The 18,260-nt window shown below is 39.8% G+C and overlaps 1 long non-coding RNA gene across 1 annotated transcript; it reads left to right on the top strand.

The window, feature by feature from the left end:
- The first annotated feature begins 3,766 nt into the window (after window positions 1–3,766).
- LOC132378685 (uncharacterized) lies at window positions 3,767–17,812 on the top strand. Its single transcript, XR_009507154.1, has 3 exons — window positions 3,767–3,890; window positions 9,891–9,921; window positions 17,779–17,812. It is a non-coding gene; the product is annotated as an uncharacterized LOC132378685 (long non-coding RNA).
- Window positions 17,813–18,260: the final 448 nt, after the last annotated feature.

Here is an 18,260-nt window from a genome sequence, read left to right as displayed (position 1 = left end):
ATCTTTAAGTTGGATTTGTAAGTAAGTCGGAACAAGAACATCCAGTATTATTTAGCGTCAGTTAGTCAAACGTTTGTCTTAGTATGTAGTATATATTTTACCTTTCTATGCATATAAAACACTTAAGAAATGTATGTATTCCAATAATTAAACCACTGCGTTGCTTAGTAATAATTGTAGCTTTCTTCGGGGCAGGGCCTTTCACATGCTCCATTATTCTCACTTTATCCTTTAGATTTGTTCTGATCGTTGACCGACTGTAGCCTAACACTTTTCCAGTGACCAATGGCGTTTCACCTCTTTCCAAATGCTTTATTATTTCCACTTTATTTTCAATCGCGATCGCTTCCCATCTACAGAACAGAAAAACTGCGGGCAGTGGGTCCCGACCTCCACTGGCTCCCAAGGTCCGCTGGGTCCTAAGGACCACTACACTGAATTCCCCGGGTTCGGAAGTCCACTGCACTGAAACATGTTAAATGGATCAAGTGGGGGCTGTGCTGGGTTGATCATCCACAATATTCCACGTGGGAATTTAAACTGAAGGTGGCAGTGTTTTTTTTTTGACGAGGTGGAGTTGTGAGCTCAGCATCAACCCGGCACGGATGGTACAGGAGTCACTGGATCCACATCAACAGAACGGGGGGGGGGGGGGGACGCGGGGTCAGGGTGAATCTTGCTAAGAAAAATTTAAGCCAAATACAAAGTTACGCATTCAACACAGTGTTAATGGCAACGACTTAAAATGGCGGATGTTGTCGCGATCCGACGTAAAATGGCAGATGGCGTTCTCCTTCCTCGGTTCGTAAGTACGAGTTCTCCGCAAGTCAGACATTCGTAACTCAGGGATTGCCTGTATATGATATCTATCTTAAGGTTATTAGTACAAATCATACAAAGTTTAGGATAGCTAAGGAACTTGTCAAGCTAAAAATCTTGTGCAGCTTTATAAAATTCTTGTTGGACTGTATCTGGAGTATTGCATTCAATTCTGGTTGCCCCATTTTGGTAAGGACATGGAGGCTTTGGAGAGGGTGAAGAAGTAGTTTTCTGGAATGCTGCCTGGATTAGTGGGCATGTGCTTTGAGAGGTTGTTTTCTCTGGAACCGCAGAAGCTGAGGAGAGACCTTTATAAGAGGCATGGATTGAGTAAACAGCTGGTATCTTTTTCCCAAGGCTGAAATGTTTAAAGGACATGCTTTTAAGGTAAGAGGAGGCAAGTTCAAAGGAAATGTACAGGGGAAATTTTTTTTACACAGTGCTGGGTGCCTGAAATGCATCATCAGGGGTGATTGTGGAGGCAAATACAATAGAGGTGTTTAAGGTGACATTTTGTAGACAGAGGGATTAGTTTAATTAGGCATTCAAATACTAATTGAATTGGTTTGGCACATGGGTTCCTGTGCATTACTGTTCTGTGTTCTATATTTTATGAATAATTAACTATCTTTGCCTGAGATTATAAAAGTGATGAGTCAAGCAATTATTACATAGACTAATTTATAAGTTATCTATAACACAGAATTTTTAATCAGCAGCATGCTGCTTGTGCTGTGTGCTGGACAAGGATCACACTCAGGTGGGTCTCCTGAAAGCGAAGGTACATTATGCCATGGAAAAGCATTTCATGCATTAATTTACTGATCCTGAACAGTCAGCACAAGCCCAATTATGGCATGCTGAAAAAACTTTGACTTATGGCTAATATTGTCAAGATCTGCTTATGGAGTACAAAATCCACAAGCAGAGTGTAATTATAGATTTCATAGTGAACAGTTGTCAGGAATTTTTAATGTGTTCTGAGATAGGCCATACCTTGTGCTTCTGTTCAGTGCTTTAGAGGGAGAAAAGCTGGCAATTACTGTGGCAGCTGATCTGGGGTGTGTAGGCTGTTGCCATAACGGCTGAATGTTGGAGTGATTTCAGCAGTGATTTCCTATAGTATTTTGTTTTCCAATAGACTTCTAGAATTGCGGATGCATTGCACCAGGAGTTTGGCAGTAGCTTTATACAGCATGAATCAACTAAACTCTCTCAGTATGCTCCTATCACTGCCAGTCAATCCAACTTATATTGAGGTGACACAATTCAGAGCAGTACATTTAGGATTCAAGCTACTCAGAATCATTTAGCATGTCTGTTTTGGCCTAGTCTGTTGCGTTGACAATATGTTTGTGTAGCAGCTATTAGAGAAGGGTATAGAACTGCTGGGGCAGCCAAAGGTACGATATAATTGAATAGTGGTATGCACACGGTTAGCTGATTGTTATATTTTTATTATGAGTATAAGTATGTATAAAATAGCAAAAAGTTATAGATGCTTCCCCTCGCATCCATTTGTTGCTTGTGCAGAAGAAAAGTAACTTCTATTGGAAGTTGTGCTTTGGGCAAGGACAAGATAGGTGTCTCAAAGCACAGAAAATCATGCAGGTTTTCTCTGGTTTGTCATATAAATCTACACCATTATAAATATGGTAATATTGCAGCCTTTTCCACTGCACATGTACACTTAGTAAAACATTGGAGAGAAGTATTTTTCACAAATATGTCATTATTAAATATTGTTGAATGCATTCTAAGACAGTAATCAGCGGTATACAGTGTTTGCATGACACAACGGATCAACCATCTCCAAGATTTTCTGTTTTTAGTTCAGATTGCTAACATCTGTAGTTAAAAGAAAGCATTTAACATTTCCATAATCAGTATTATTTAGTATTTGCACTATAATTTAGTAATCCAATTCATCTTTCCTATCAACAACACACACAAAATGCTGGTAGAACACAGCAGGCCAGGCAGCATTGATAGGGAGAAGCGCTGTTGACGTTTCGGGCCGAGACCCTTCGTCAGGATTTCCAGCATCTGCAGGTTTCCTCGTGTTTGCATCTTTCCTATGCTTGTTTCTATTCAAAATCTGGAGAAAACAATGCATGTTAGTGACTGAGATGGAAGTCAAGTTTTGCCCAGTAGATCTGTTTATTTGATTAGTATCATGGTATAGATTTTGGTCATATCTTGTCTGTCCAAGTTGGGAGGTTTGATAGACTTAGACTTACAGTATGCTTCTATAACTACCAGTCGAACCACCAACAGCAGTTGTTAAGGAGCATACTGAGGGAGTTCAATTGACTCATACTCTAGAAAGCTGCCGCCACACATCTGGTGCAATGCTTTAATTAAGACAGAAGATGAAATTTGTCCAAAATACCTAGTTCCATACAGGAATCATAGAGGATATTAGAGATGTCTATATTTCTGATGAATAGTAGACAACTAATACTTTAGTGTTCTGTTTTTAATCTCTTACAACTTGTAGTGTACTTACTTGAGGTAGTAAACGTAATTCAAGAGGTTGATTACTAGCTCAAGATGAGTTTGACTTATTTATGAAAGCATTCCAATAAAAAAGAACCGATCAGTTAATGTCCTTGTTGATCAGCCTTTCATTAAAATAAATCTTGAAAGTCTTACTTCAAAACTCAAAATTGCCTTATTTTCTGAGATGAAGGAAATGTGGTATAAAATACTACTCTGGATATTATGATGAAAATGATAAACTTTAAATAACTCATCTGTGCCAATAAGACATGTATCCAGAAGTAGTTATAAATTGATTTTTGAATTATTGTAGTTCATATGTCAAATGTAATTCTTTTCTGTGTACTGTTCCAAATTGATATAGTATTCTATAATTATTAAAATTTAGTAGAAAGTTTGTTGAAATTGCAATATTTAATTGCTAATGCACCTTAAAAACTATTTTAGGATTCATCAACAAAAGGAGACAAAATGTTATCAATTTATGACAATAGAGGCCAAAAAATCAAGGACTCCTGATCTTCTATGGAAAACTTTCATTCATAATGAGAATACAGCAAATGACTCAGGTATGTAATTGAGAAATTTAAAGTAAAAGGACACATTTTGAAAAAGAATGTTGATTCAGTAAATGATCTTGTTAAGTAGAGGTTTAAGCTATTATAAATAATTTGTATGTTTCTCTTAAAAGTTGATTTTTTTGGATATTAACTATATATTTTTGTTCTCATATGTTACGTCATTCTATTTACATTGGTAGCTGAAATTATTGTGTTGATAGAAAGCAAGGCATATCAAAAAGCCTTTGGCTGTTTTCAAGGTCTGTAAGGATCAGTACATAGAGTGAGGGTAAAAGAGACTGAAGAATACGGCGCTTTTCACGTGCTTGGGATATCCCAAGTGTTTTATAGCCAATAAGTACAATAGCTACCAATAAATGCATAGAACCAATAAAGGCTATTCCCTTTTATTCACACCATAATCCACACCAGTAATAATGTTTTTTCCTGTATAATCTTAACTATTTTATAGTCAGTTAAAATAAATATTTAATTTTCAGTGCATGATCCTTTTTAATAAAGTATAATGATCAAAGTGTTCATTAACCTCACATTGTCAAATTGCTAAAATAGACCCATACGGGTGATGGTGATAGTATTTTGCGATTAAGTCTTTGAGTAGGGTTTATCAGACTTAAACCATGAGTTATGTTAGTCATTGTGCCCTGATCAGATATCAGTAATTCTATCTGCTTATTTCTACTGCACCATTAAAAAACCATTGGTATGATATGCTTAGGTTGACCATTAGCTTATGCTTTCTCTAATCATTTGCTAAGTGGTTCTAAATCTGTTTGGAGTGTGCTAGGCTATAGGGAAAATGTGACTCACAAAAGACAAAGCCCCATTTGTATTCTGCTACAGAAGGTTCAGATGAAGACCATAATTGAGGGCTGCCTGTTGAGAAAGGCATAGAACCAATAAAGGCTAATCCCTTTTATTCACACCATAATCCACACCTGTAATACTGTTCTTTTTCTCCTGTATAATCTTTACATTACATACTTGGAGTATTGCCTGGCCTGACAAGAGGCCTGAATGCGTTGGCAGGGCTTTGCAGAGATTTTGAAGCACATCATTTCCTTCAAATAGTCAGTTTCAATGCTACCATATATGGCTATTAAGCAATGATTGCCTTAGGTCTACTTCCATTTCAGTACAAGTAAAAATTGTCCAAGTATGTATCAGAGTGAAAGTTCAGACTGAAGTCATGATGGTTTTCTTATAGAAACTAGATAAGGTTTTAAGTCGTATCAAACCTGCAGTTTGTCCTCTGGTGGACTATTTGTCACTGGTGACTCCTAACAGCTCCAGAGAAGATCAAAAGAGCATTAACTTTGAAAATCAAGGATAAACCGCTCTTTCAGGATGATTAAATCATCCCAACCTAATATTGCTCAGTTCAATTCAGTGTTTTAATTGGATTTGTAATACTTGCAGCAGCTTGTCATGCTTGCACTCATGGAATCATATTAACCAAATTATCATCTGCATTCAATGAGTTTTTGAGTCTTGATGAAGGGCCTTGGCCCAAAACATCAACAGTTTATTCCTGTTCACAGATATTGCCTGAATTGCTTAGTTCCAACAGAATTTGTCAAGGTGGCACTAAATGGTGACTCCTTTGCTTGCATCTTCGGAAACAGCACTATTTCTATCTTTAATATCTCTATTTTTCCCTTTCAGGGTTCTTTTGAAGACCCTGACCTGGTGTTGCACGCTGACTTCAGTTCTTTGCAGGAATGGGACCTGCTCTTGGGGTTTCATGACTGGCCGTTATCCAAAATGCCAAGAGCATGGCCTAAGTGTTCGGCTTACCTTTGGAGGCCTAGGATCTTGGGGCTCTGGAAACGGGTGGATTGAAGGTCCACCCTTTGTGCTTAGGTGCTGATGTTTTTTTTGCTGGTGGACGGAGCAGGGATCGTTGCTTACTGCCGCTTATGCGCAGGAGTGAGGGGAGCTGGGGGGGGGGACTTTGGGGCTCTAACATTTAACTGTCATTCATTCCTTGGGGCACTCCTCTGTTTTTGTGGATGGTTGTGAAGAAAAAGAATTGCAGGACGTATATTGTATACATTTCTCTGTCATTAAATGTACCTTTGAAACTTTTGAATTTTGTATATTTAACATCCAATTTATTTTTACAGTTTAGTCATGAAATTTTTTTTGCTTTCAGTTTGCCTATAGCATTTATCATGACTTGTTTACATTTCTATGTGTAAGATCCTGAAAGTGGAAGAGCCAGCTGAGATAACAGTAAAGCTTTTGGAATATTTTAATTTATGGAGGCATAAGTGTGCCACATAGGTGAGTTGCTTTGGAATGTGTACAAGATACTGTTTAAGTGACAAATGGTGCACTCCATCCAATTCAGATCACCACACTTACAGATGGATGTGAATTCCTAGAAATGGTGCAGAAAGGTTTGTCAGAACAGATTCAGGAACAGGAATTTCAGCTCTGAGGATGGAGCAGACAATGGGGTTTTGCCCCTTGGCATGAAGAAGACTGAAAAAAAAAAATTCTGACAAGATCATTAGAAAAGATCTGTTCCCATTCCTTGATGTTCAAGGAAATAAATTTTTGAGCAAAAGAAAGAAGATATGAGGAAAGTGAATAGTTACAACCTCTGAGTCACTACTTGTAATGATGGACATTATGATGAAAACAGAATTAATCAGTGCATTCAGAAAGGAATTGTTTAGGTACTTATTGGAAAAATGCAGGCCTTAGGGAAAGAAAAGGAGACTGTCATTGAAGGGATAGCTCTATGAGGAGCTAAGGAGCTGAAGAGCTTTCTCTGCAATTCTGATGACTTCTTAGACCTTATTCCTTACTTAAATTCACTGAATGCTACTACTTGATTAACCAGATTTCATGAAAAAGTAATACGAAAGTGGAACATATGGACTTGCTGATACTAGAAACCAGAGCTTCTCCTTTTTCTACCATACTTCTCAGACACATTTACTGAAAACATCTCACAACAGGGATACAAGTATAGTCATATTCCAAACATCAATAGGGAAAAATGACAGGATAAGTTCTCCAACTTACAACTAGTTATCAAAAAGAATATTGAATCTGAGAGTCAAATGGTTCAATTTAATATCCGAGAACATATACCATATACAAACTGAAATTCTTACTCTTTGTAGACATCCACAAAATGAGAAACCTCATAGAATGAATGATAGAAACATCAGAACCCTGAAGCCCTTCCCTCTCATTGCAGAAACAGCAGCAGAACCATCAACCTTGCCCTCCCCCTACTTGCCCCAGCAGAAGCACTGACCCACCCCCCAACTCCCACCTTGCAAGCATAGCAAAAGCCCCTAAAGATCCCTTGATCTAGAGTTGATCAAAAACCACAGTCCATAACCCAGCAATTTGGTATCCAAACAGGCTCTCTCTCTCTCCATTGAGGGAGAGAGAGGTTGCTCCTGCATTGAGAGTGGAGACCAGCAATTAGCTGTTCCGATGTTAAAATCTGCCATGCCACTTCTGCAAGCCATCCAACTCGAGGAGTGACAGGTTCTCACTCAACATCAAAAGAGTGAGAGCGTGAGAATAGAAAGCTATCTCTTGCTGGAGTACAGAGGCCTTCTTCTGACAACACAACACACCACCTGGTACTGATGTTTCAGTCTCCCGCAGCCTCAGTCAGCGAAATCAGCAAGGAAGTAGGTCATCCACGGGGCATTTCCCCGAGGCCACGTGTCTTCCAGGCCATTCCTGGAGATAGCGAAGTGTCAGGCTGCACAGCCAGTCTGAAACCCCACTACTTGCGAAGAACCGTACTTTGAACTACAGATCACAGGCTCTGACAGAGCCCCAATCACCTTGAAAAGAAAAGAAAAACACAAGAAGAAGAATAAGCTGTTTCATGGGTGAACTGAAGTCACCTAGGTCTGCAAAGACTGCAGGTGTCATTAAAAGAATTAAAGTAAGAAGAAAATGAAACTAAGCTAAGTATGATTATCTGGTTCTGATGTATACAGCTTAATGAATGATTATCCTACAGTTTTAAGTAAAACTTGCATGCGCAAATTATCAAAAGCTTGGAAGTAATCCTAGGTGGGTATTTTAATAACCATCACTGCCATCATTTGCACCATCACTGACCAACTCATGAAAAGTGGATCTGAGGGGTAATGAGTTACCAGTGTGAGAGATAAACCAATAGCCTCATTCTTACTAATACATCTATTGCAATTCAATCTGTCCCAATAGGACTGGTGGAACTGACCGTTACATAGTTTTTTTTAGAACAAAGTCCCCTCTTTGCACAGAGGACACCTTCTATAGAGTATGGTACTACTACTGAGCTTTTTGGGATAGATTTAGAACAGTTCTAACTGTTTAAAGTTGAGCACTAAAGGAGGAGATACAAGGAGTTGCATAAAATTTACCATAGACCTGTCAAAGTTGCAACATAGAACAGCTACTGCAGTGATGAGAACTAAGCCCCCCATAAGCAATGAGTCAGATCAAGCTCTGCAGTCCTGTCACATTCAATCATTAATAATATCGGCTGATTAAGTAGCGAATGTGAAATGAATATTGATTGTGGTTGTTGGGGATGGGTAATACTTTAAAACTTTCCATATTGGTTGTGGATGAGTTCAAGTATATGTTAACAGTTTTGGTTTCCCTAAGTAGTGGATCATAGTGGAAAAATTCAATAGAATAGCAGAGGAATGTTTTTAAGTTACATAACAACAGTTATTATATTGGCTTAAAAATCAAACCTATTTGTTTTAAAGAATCACAGACTTGTTGATGACCCAATAGAGAACTGTAACTTAGGAACTCAGTTGCATTAATGTTACTTATTTAGGGTTAACAGATTAGGAGTACAGCAGGGTATCAATTTAAATTATGTAATAGCAGAAATAGACTGAATATTAGGTAGTTAATTTTTTTTGTTGGAAATAGATTGCTGCTAATGTGGGGGTGTTGACTACTGTTCTGTCTAAGCTATATGTGTGCACAGCCTCACAGTTAACTGAAATGTTCCTGTGCATGTGGCCTTTGTTGCCGCATAGCTAGAAAAAGTGTACAAAATGTGACAGGTTTTCTTTGTTGTATTTCATTAATAAGTAAAATCAAAAGTATGCAATTATTCAATTTTAATTCGAAATATTCAGAGTGTGCATATTACAAAATAAAAAAATTAAAGTGCTGTGCAGTTTTCAGGCCGTGTAAAAATTTACTTAGAGCAATGGTTAGTCTGTGCAGCTGTAAAAAAAAATAGAGAAAAATTCTGAGCTGGATCAGGTTTTGATTAACATAGAGACACTTCATATAGAATGTAAACAACACACATAAATTGCTGGTGGTCTCGGCCTGAAAAGTCAACAGTGCTTCTCCTTATAGATGCTGCCTGGCCTGCTGTGTTCCACCAGCATTTTGTGTGTGTTGTTTGAATTTCCAGCATCTGCAGATTTCCTCGTGTTTGCTCATATAGAATGTAAGTGATTTTAAACTAATTTTGATGATCCCAAGAATATGCAGGATATTTTCATCTTCTAGGCTTTGGGATTTAATCTTACAGAAAATTTCATTTCCACACTGAGGGTGGAATGTATTCATTCATGAAGTGGTAGCCAATTTAAATTTGAAGCTTGATGGCCTACAGATTTCAAAAATGGTATAGTTCTTATAGTTCACTGTGGTAGGGTGGGTAACTAGAATATTACATCTTGCATTGAAACTAGTGACAAAATGATTCTGGGAATAAGTCTTACACTAATTTCTGATGGTAACCTGATCTTCCCTATGCTCACAATTTTCTCATAACAGCACATTATTCCAATGTTGTATATTCCAAGCATGAAATTGCAACCTGTTGCTTGTTAGAATTGACTGAGGTAATTGATTCAGTGGTTTTTATATTGAGTAGCAGATCAAAGATGGAGTGGATACTAGGTAAGGATTGTAATTCTTTTCATTTAGACTCAAATTGAAATGACATACAGTGCTAATTCAAAGATTATTTCTATTTAGAATCATGTCGTCAACCATCAAAAGCACTTAGGTAAGAAACTTTTATGTTTGTAGACAATGACATTAAGGTTACCTATAGATGGGATTTCTATACTGTTAGGATGGGAAACAGCTTCCTCCCCCAGGCTGTAAAACTACTGAATTTCCTGGCACCACACATGAATCACCAGTAGCATCATACTGTTTTCTTTGTAAGCTCTATTGTAAATATGCTTAGTTATTTGTTAATTTTCTAGTGATAATATTACTTTGTGTTATGCATCTGATTTACATGTATTATGTTGTGCACCTTGTACAGAAGAATGTTGTTTTGTGCTATGAGTTAAATGAACGTTGCTTAAAAGTGAACATGAAATAAATAAGAGAAAGAGAAGGAAGCAGGCAGTTTCAGTTTGACATGCAGTCTTGTAGGTAAGTAGTCAACTTCATATCAACTCTCTTCAACTCATACATGCTACAGTCTGCAGTTGCAGGCCTTCAGTGTGGCCCAGGGAGAATCTACTGAACATCAGAAGATTGGAGTTGAAGCTATAACCTCCATCATCCAAGATCAAATTATTAACATAATGGCTCTTGAGTCCAGTAGGTACTTGAAGATTAACACATCACCTTAGCTAACTTATTGGAGCTTACTTAGTGACACTAGATCCATGATATGTGAAACTTTATTTTCAAACATAGCCACACCAAATGCAAAAGGTTAGAGCCAAAAGTCTCAGTTACTGTATCTTCTCATTCTTCACCAAAGTACACGTCTCCAAAACTTTATTCTCTGTTCTCCTGCACAAGTACATTTTCCTTGCTTGAATCATGTGTAGTCTCATCTTAAAAATCCTGTGAAAATTAGTTTATATCCAGAAATGTCATCTCCTCTTGCCATTGCACCATTGCTTATCATTATTTGGATCCTCTTTAACATCTGCATATGTTGGATTATTTTGATTGCAGTTCCATTTTGCCACCCCTCCATTAGACATTTGTTATTCTAGCCATCCCCTGAAACAGGCTGTAATTTCCTCTATTCAAAGTTCAAGTTCTCAGTATTCTCAGGAGGGAGGGTGAGCAGCCAGATGTTGTGGTCCATGTAGGGACCAATGACGTGGATAGGAAGAAGCAGGAGGTCCTGTAAAGAGAGTTTAGGGAGTTAGGTACAAAGTTGAAGGACAGGACCTCCAGGGTTGCAACCTTAGGATTGCTACTTGTGTCACATGCTAGTGATGCTAGAATTAGGAAGATAATGCAGTTAAATATGTGGCTAAGGAGCTGGTGCAGAAGTGAGGGCTTCATGTTTCTGGACAATTAGGGCTTGTTCCAGGGAAGGTGGGACCTGTTTTGATGGGACAGGTTGCACCTGAATTGAAGGGGGACTGATATCCTTGCAGGAATGTCTGCTAGTGCTGCTCCGGGGGTGGGGTTTACCTAGATTTGCAGGGGGAGGGGAACCAAAGTGTTAGAGCAGATGGAGAGGCGGAGGAGGATAAAGGTCATGCAAGAGCTGCAAGTATAGTGCATGGAGTAAACAGACAGACAGACGTACTTTATTGATCCTGAGGGAAATTGGGTTTCGTTACAGCCGCACCAACCAAGATTAGTGAAGAAATATAGCAATATAAAACCATAAATAATTAAGTAATAATAAGTTAATAATGCCAAGTGGAAATAAGTCCAGGACCAGCCCATTGGCTCAGGGAGTCTGTCATTCTGAGGGAGGAGTTGTAAAGTTTGATGGCCACAGGTAAGAATGACTTCCTATGATGCTCAGTGTTACATCTCGGTGGAATGAGTCTCTGGCTGAATGTTCTCCTGTGCCTAACCAGTACATTATGGAGTGGATGGGAGTCATTGTCCAAGATGGCATGCAACTTGGACAGCATCCTCTTTTCAGACACCACCGTCAGAGAGTCCAGTTCCACCTCCACAACATCACTGGCCTTACGAATGAGTTTGTTGATTCTGTTGGTGTCTGCTACCCTCAGCCTACTGCCCCAGCACACAACAGCAAACGAGTCAGCGCTGGCCACCACAGCCTCGTAGAACATCCTCAGCATCGTTTGGCAGATGTTAAAGGACCTCAGTTTTGTCAAGAAATAGAGACGGCTCTGACCCTTCTTGTAGACAGTCTCAGTGTTCTTTGACCAGTCCAGTTTATTGTCCATTCATATCCCCAGGTATTTGTAATCCTTCACTATGTCCACACTGACCCCTTGGATGGAAACAGGGGTCACCGGTGCCTTAGCCCTCCTCAGGTCCATCACCAGCTCCTTAGTCTTTTTCACATTAAGCTGCAGATGATTCTGCTCGCACCATGTGACAAAGTTTCCCACCGTAGCCCTGTACTCAGCCTCATCTCCCTTGCTGATGCATCCAATTATGGCAGAGTCATCAGAAAACTTCTGACGAAGTTCTGAAAACTTTCTGAAGAAAGCTGGATCTAACATATAAAGAGGCTTTGAGGAAAGAGAAGCAGAATAAAGGGTGTAAAGGTAGTAAGGTGGAAGGGCTAACGTGTGTGTACTTCGATGCAAGAAGCATCAGGAAGAAAGGTGATGAACTGAGAGCTTGGATACATACATGGAATTATGATGTAGTGACCATTACAGAGACTTGGCTGGCATCAGGGCAGGAATGGATTCTCAATATTCCTGGATTTCAGTGTCTTAAAAGGGATAGAGAGGGGGGAAAGGGGAGGAGGGGTGGCATTACTGGTTAGGGATACTATTACAGCTACAGAAAGGGTGGGTGATGTAGCAGGATCTTCTTTTGAGTCAGTATGGGTGGAAGTCAGGAACAGGAAGGGAACAGTTACTCTATTGGGAGTATTCTATAGGTCCCCTGGTAGCAGCACAGATACTGAGGAAGAGATTGGAAGGCAGGTTTTGGAAAGGTGCAAAAATAACAGGGTTGGTATCAAGGGTGACTTTAACTTCCCTAATATTGTTTGGCATCTGATTAGTTCCAATGGTTTAGATGGGGCAGAGTTTGTTAAGTGTGTCCAGGATGGATTCCTGTCACAGTATGTTGACAGACCGACTGGGGGAATGCCATACTGGATCTAGTATTAGGTAACAAATCGGGTCAGGTCACAGATCTCTCAGTGGGTGAGCATCTGGAGGACAGTGACCACTGCTCCCTGGCCTTTAGCATTATCATGGAAAAGGATAGAATCAGAGAGGACAGGAAAAATTTTAATTGGGGAAGGGCAAATTATGAGACTATAAGGCTAGAACTTGCGGGTGTGAATTGGGATGATGTTTTTGCAGGGAAATGTACTATGGACATGTGGTCGATGTTTAAGGATCTCTTGCAGGATGTTAGGGATAAGTTTGTCCTGGTGAGGAAGATAAAGAATGGTAGGGTGAAGGAACCATGGGTGGCAATTGAGGTGGAAAATCTAGTCAGGTGGAAGAAGGCAGCATACATGAGGTTTAGGAAGCTAGGATCAGATGGGGCTATTGAGGAATATAGCAAGAAAGGAGATTAAGAAGGGGCTGAGGAGAGCAAGAAGGGGGCATGAGAAGGCTTTGGTGAGTAGGGTAAAGGAAAACCCCAAAGCATTCTTCAATCATGTGAAGAACAAAAGGATGACAGGAGTGAAGGTAGGACTGATTAGAGATAAAGGTGGGAAGATGTGCCTGGAGGCTGTGGAAGTGAGCGAAGTCCTCAATGAATACTTCTCTTCGGTATTCACCACTGAGAGGGAACTTAATGACGAATAAGACAATATGAGTGAGGTTGATGTTCTGGAGTATGTTGATATTAAGGGAGAGGAGATGTTGGAGTTGTTGAAATACATTAGGATGGATAAGTCCCTGGGGCCTGACAGAATATTCCTCAGGCTGCCCCACGAATAGAGGGAAGAGATTGCTGTGCCTCTGGATAGGATCTTTATGTCCCCATTGTCCACAGAAATGGTACCGGTGGATTGGAGGGAGGTGAATGTTGTCCCCTTGTTCAAAAAAGGTAGTAGGGATAGTCCAGGTAATTATAGACCAATGAGCCTTACGTCTGTGGTGGGAAAGCTGTTGGAAAAGATTCTTAGAGATATGATCTACGGGCATTTAGAGAATCATGGTCTGACCAGGGACAGTCAGCATGGCTTTGTGAAGGGCAGATTGTGTCTAACAAGCCTGTTAGAGTTCTTTGAGGAGGTGACCAGGCATATAGATGAGGGTAGTGCAGTGGATGTGATCTACATGGATTTTAGTAAGGCATTTGATAAGGTTCCACACGGTAGGCTTATTCAGAAAGTCAGAAGGCATGGGATCCAGGGAAGTTTGGCCAGGTGGATTCAGAATTGGCTTGCCTGCAGAAAGCAGAGGGTCATGGTAGAAGGAGTACATTTGGATTGGAGGGTTGTGACTAGTGGTGTCCCACAAGGATCGGTTCTGGGACCCCTACTTTTCATGATTTTTATTAATGATCTGGATGTGGGGGTAGAAGGGTGGGTTGGCAAGTTTGCAGATGACACAAAGGTTGGTGGTGTTGTGGATAGTGTAGAGGATTATCAAAGATTGCAGAGAGACATTGAGAGGATGCAGGAGTGGGCTGAGAAGTGGGAGATGGAGTTAAAACTGGAGAAGTGTGAGGTGGTACACTTTGGAAGGTGAAATTCCAAGGCAGAGTACAAGTAAATGGCAGGATACTTGGTAGTGTGGAGGAGCAGAGGGATCTGGGGGTACATGTCCACAGATCCTTGAAAGTTGCCTCACAATTAGATAGGGTAGTTAAGAAAGCTTATGGGGTGTTAGCTTTCATAAGTCAAGGGATAGAGTTTAAGAGTCGCGAGGTAATGATGCAGCTCTACAAAACTCTTGTGAGGCACACTTGGAGTACTGTGTCCAGTTCTGATCACCTCACAATAGGAAGGATGTGGAAGCATTGGAAAGGGTACAGAGGAGATTTACCAGGATGCTTCTGGTTTAGAGAGTATGCATTATGATCAGAGATTAAGGAAGCTAGGGCTTTACTGTTTGGAGAGAAGGAGGACGAGAGGAGACATGATAGAGGTATACAAGATATTAAGAGGAATAGATAGAGTGGACAGCCAGTGCCTTTTCCTCGGGGCACCACTGCTCAATACAAGAGGACATGGCTTTAAAGTAAGGGGTGGGAAGTTCAAGGGGGATATTAGAGGAAGGTTTTTCACTCAGAGAGTGGTTGGTGCGTAGAATGCACTGCCTGAATCTGTGGTGGAGGCAGATACACTAGTGAAATTTAAGAGACTACTGGACAGGTATATGGAGGAACTTAAGGTGGGGGGATACATGGGAGGCAGGGTTTAAGGGTCGGTACAACATTGTGGGCCAAAGGGCCTGTACTGTACAAATCTCTATTCTATTTTCTATGTTCAAACATGAGCAAACCAGTTCCATAGAAGTCAGAAAATACACCACAATGTTTTTTATTTCCATTATCATTTTTCATTGAAAAAATAAAACATAATTAGAAATCAAATACTTAAATGCGAGTTGCATGTAAGTTGTAATTTTTCTTCCAGTCCTCTATGCATCAGACCTGTGCATGGAGTAGCCTGGACATGTGCAGCAACATTTAAAGGCATGCAACAAAATGTGAATGTCCTTTAAGTAACTTTCATTCATGCATCTGTGGCCCACACTGTTTGTAGTTTCACCCATAAAGTAGCAGGTCTTCACATTGTTTTTGTGGCCTGCTTCAACATTACTGCATGGAGCCTGAGGTACATGCCTGAGCAGAAACAGGATTGGCAGGGAGAATGCACCTCAGATGGATCTACTTTAAAGTAATTATCCCTCTCTCCTTTGAACTCTACCCTCCTCCCATATCTTGATACAAGTTCCATTACTCTCCAAGTTTAGTCAAAACTCAGCTCCCTCACCCTATTGATGTGCTCACTGTTGATTTGGACTGTATAATTGTTATTTTCCTTGCAGTTTAACTTCCTTATGCTTGTTTGTATTTCTATCTAATTACCTTTATACACGTCAATGTTCAATGTGTTTTTTAGGGTTTGTAGTTGCCTGTTTCTGTGAACAAGTTACTTTTGTGTTGGGTATCACATTACTTGATTAGGAGTTATATTACTGCTTAATTCAAGCAATGGAATTTGAATGGAATCATTTATCAGTAATTTGGTATAAAATGACTAGACCAGATGGATTGGTCTCTTTGGCTCTTTGTTTCTTTGTTCTTTTTCCCATCACAAGGGTCAGCTTCCCCTTTTCCCCACTTCCCCTCCCCCTCACCACACTTCCCTTCCCCGCTTCTTGTCTTCTTGTCACACTTCCCCACCCACTAGCCCCGCTTCCACTCCCCTTCGCCCCACTTATCCGCCCCTTCATTCCCCTTCACTCCTCTCTTCCATTCCTTCCCCCTTACCCCTCACCCCCTAACTCTTGGTATATATTGACCTATCAATGGAAACACCAATGCTCTTGAACAGAAATTCCTGCAATAGGTAGTGGATATGGCCCAGTAACCCTCCCCATCATAGGGCACATCTACATGGAGCACTGTCTCAAGAAAGCAACTTCGATCATCTAGGACCCCCTCCACCTAGACCATGCTCTGTTTTTGCTGTTGCCATCAGGAAGAAGGTATGGGAGCCTCAGGAACAACTCCATCGGGTTCAGGAACAGTTATTAACCCTTAGCCATCAGGCTCTTGAACCAGTGGGCATAAATTCACTTGCACCATCTTTGAACTGTTCCCACAACCTATGGACTTTCGGATTTCCCCCTCCCTCTCCTACTTTAAAAACTCTTACTATCTTTTCTTTCAGTTATTCCTGACAAAGGGTCTTGGCCTGAAACGTCAACTGTGCTTCTTCCTATAGATGCTTTATATATAGATGCTTATAGATGCTTTCCTATAGATGGCGTTCCACCAGCATTTTGTGTGTGTGATTCTACTCTCAACATGTTTCTGACGCTTGAGTAATCCAACAGAAGGAGGACACACCCTGATTCCTGGAGAGTGGGTCTGATTTAAAAAAAAACATAAGGAATCACTGAGAGTTCAATAGAAAGATCTTTATCAAGTTCTCTTAATTACAAGCTCAACAGATAGTAGAAAGGTAAAAGGAAGTGGATACGCATCAGTCATTGCAGGTAAGTTAAAGTGGTATGCAATGAGGGCAACAAGCATGAGGTTACTGTGCTAGTAACCTCTGACTCAGTGCCTTTGCTGTTGAGCTATAGTAAGCAAATCATTAACTATCTGAAGACTTTGAACAGAGTTGATAACTACTGGACATTATGAATTCGTTCTAATATTATTTGCCATTGTTACATTGCAATCAATCACAATGTGCCAATTGAGATGACTCATAATGAGTACTTGCGGCTATCACGTGAATATGCTGATGCTGTTAATGCCTTTAACTGTTGATATGTCAATATATACCACACACTTAGAAATAGTCACCATGCGTAAGATAGTTCTTCGAAATTGTATGGCATTCTCTTAGCAGCATGATAGAATTCTTTGATTACCAGAAAGAGGACATTCAGATCATCACTTGCCTCGAATCTTGATGATGAAGCACTTTCTTTACTTCCCTAAAAGCTTTCTTGACCATCAAGAATAGTAACTGCTTTTAGGTAGCCCTTGAATTTAGATTGCCATCAGGTACTCATCATAAAAGTTGATGGCAAGGTGGTTTTATGAAACTTCCGAGAGGATAATCTTGCTAACCAGAAAGAAAACAATGGAATCATACTAAAATTTTGTCATATGTTTTAATGGCTGTTTGATAGAGCATGTATTTGTAAGATTAGCCTTTAATGTACGAAATTGAAAAATTGTAATTTGTAAAAGAATATTGGACAATCAGAATAAGAGATTTATTATCATTTACAAGTTTCAGTGCAAATATTTGCTGATCAGCATATTGTGCTTTTCTTTACAGCTCTGCAAAAGAGTCATTGAAATCAGAATTAAATGAAACGGAGATTTTGTTGTTTGAACTTCCTCCATGGCTTGCATTAATAGAGGCTAAAAATAGTAAGTGGAATATTTTCAAAACTGCTGCTCATTAAAATGTAATGTGGCTTTGAAAATCTCCTATATCTCAGGTGCATACTGTCGCTAAGTTACTGTACCCTGCAAACATGATAGAAGTTCTAATTCTCTAAAAGACTTTTAGAGACCCTTTTATTTGTCCTCCTTTAAAGGAATTGTCCAGTTTTAAGAAGTCCCTTTGCAGATTTGATTTTTGAATTTTCTCCGCATTTGGAAAATAGTCCATTTGTTCTTTCTAAGAAAATGCATGACCATGCATGTCACTACACAACAGTATATTCCATCTGCCACTTCATTCCCCATTCTCCCAAGCTAAGTCCTTCTGCAGACAACCTGCTTCCTCAATGCTACCTGCCCTCTACCATCTTC

The sequence above is a fragment of the Hypanus sabinus genome, chromosome 20, assembly GCF_030144855.1.
Source record: "Hypanus sabinus isolate sHypSab1 chromosome 20, sHypSab1.hap1, whole genome shotgun sequence".
Taxonomy (NCBI): domain Eukaryota; kingdom Metazoa; phylum Chordata; class Chondrichthyes; order Myliobatiformes; family Dasyatidae; genus Hypanus; species Hypanus sabinus.
Note: the sequence above shows the minus strand (reverse complement) of the source record. Positions and strands in the feature narration are given on the sequence as shown.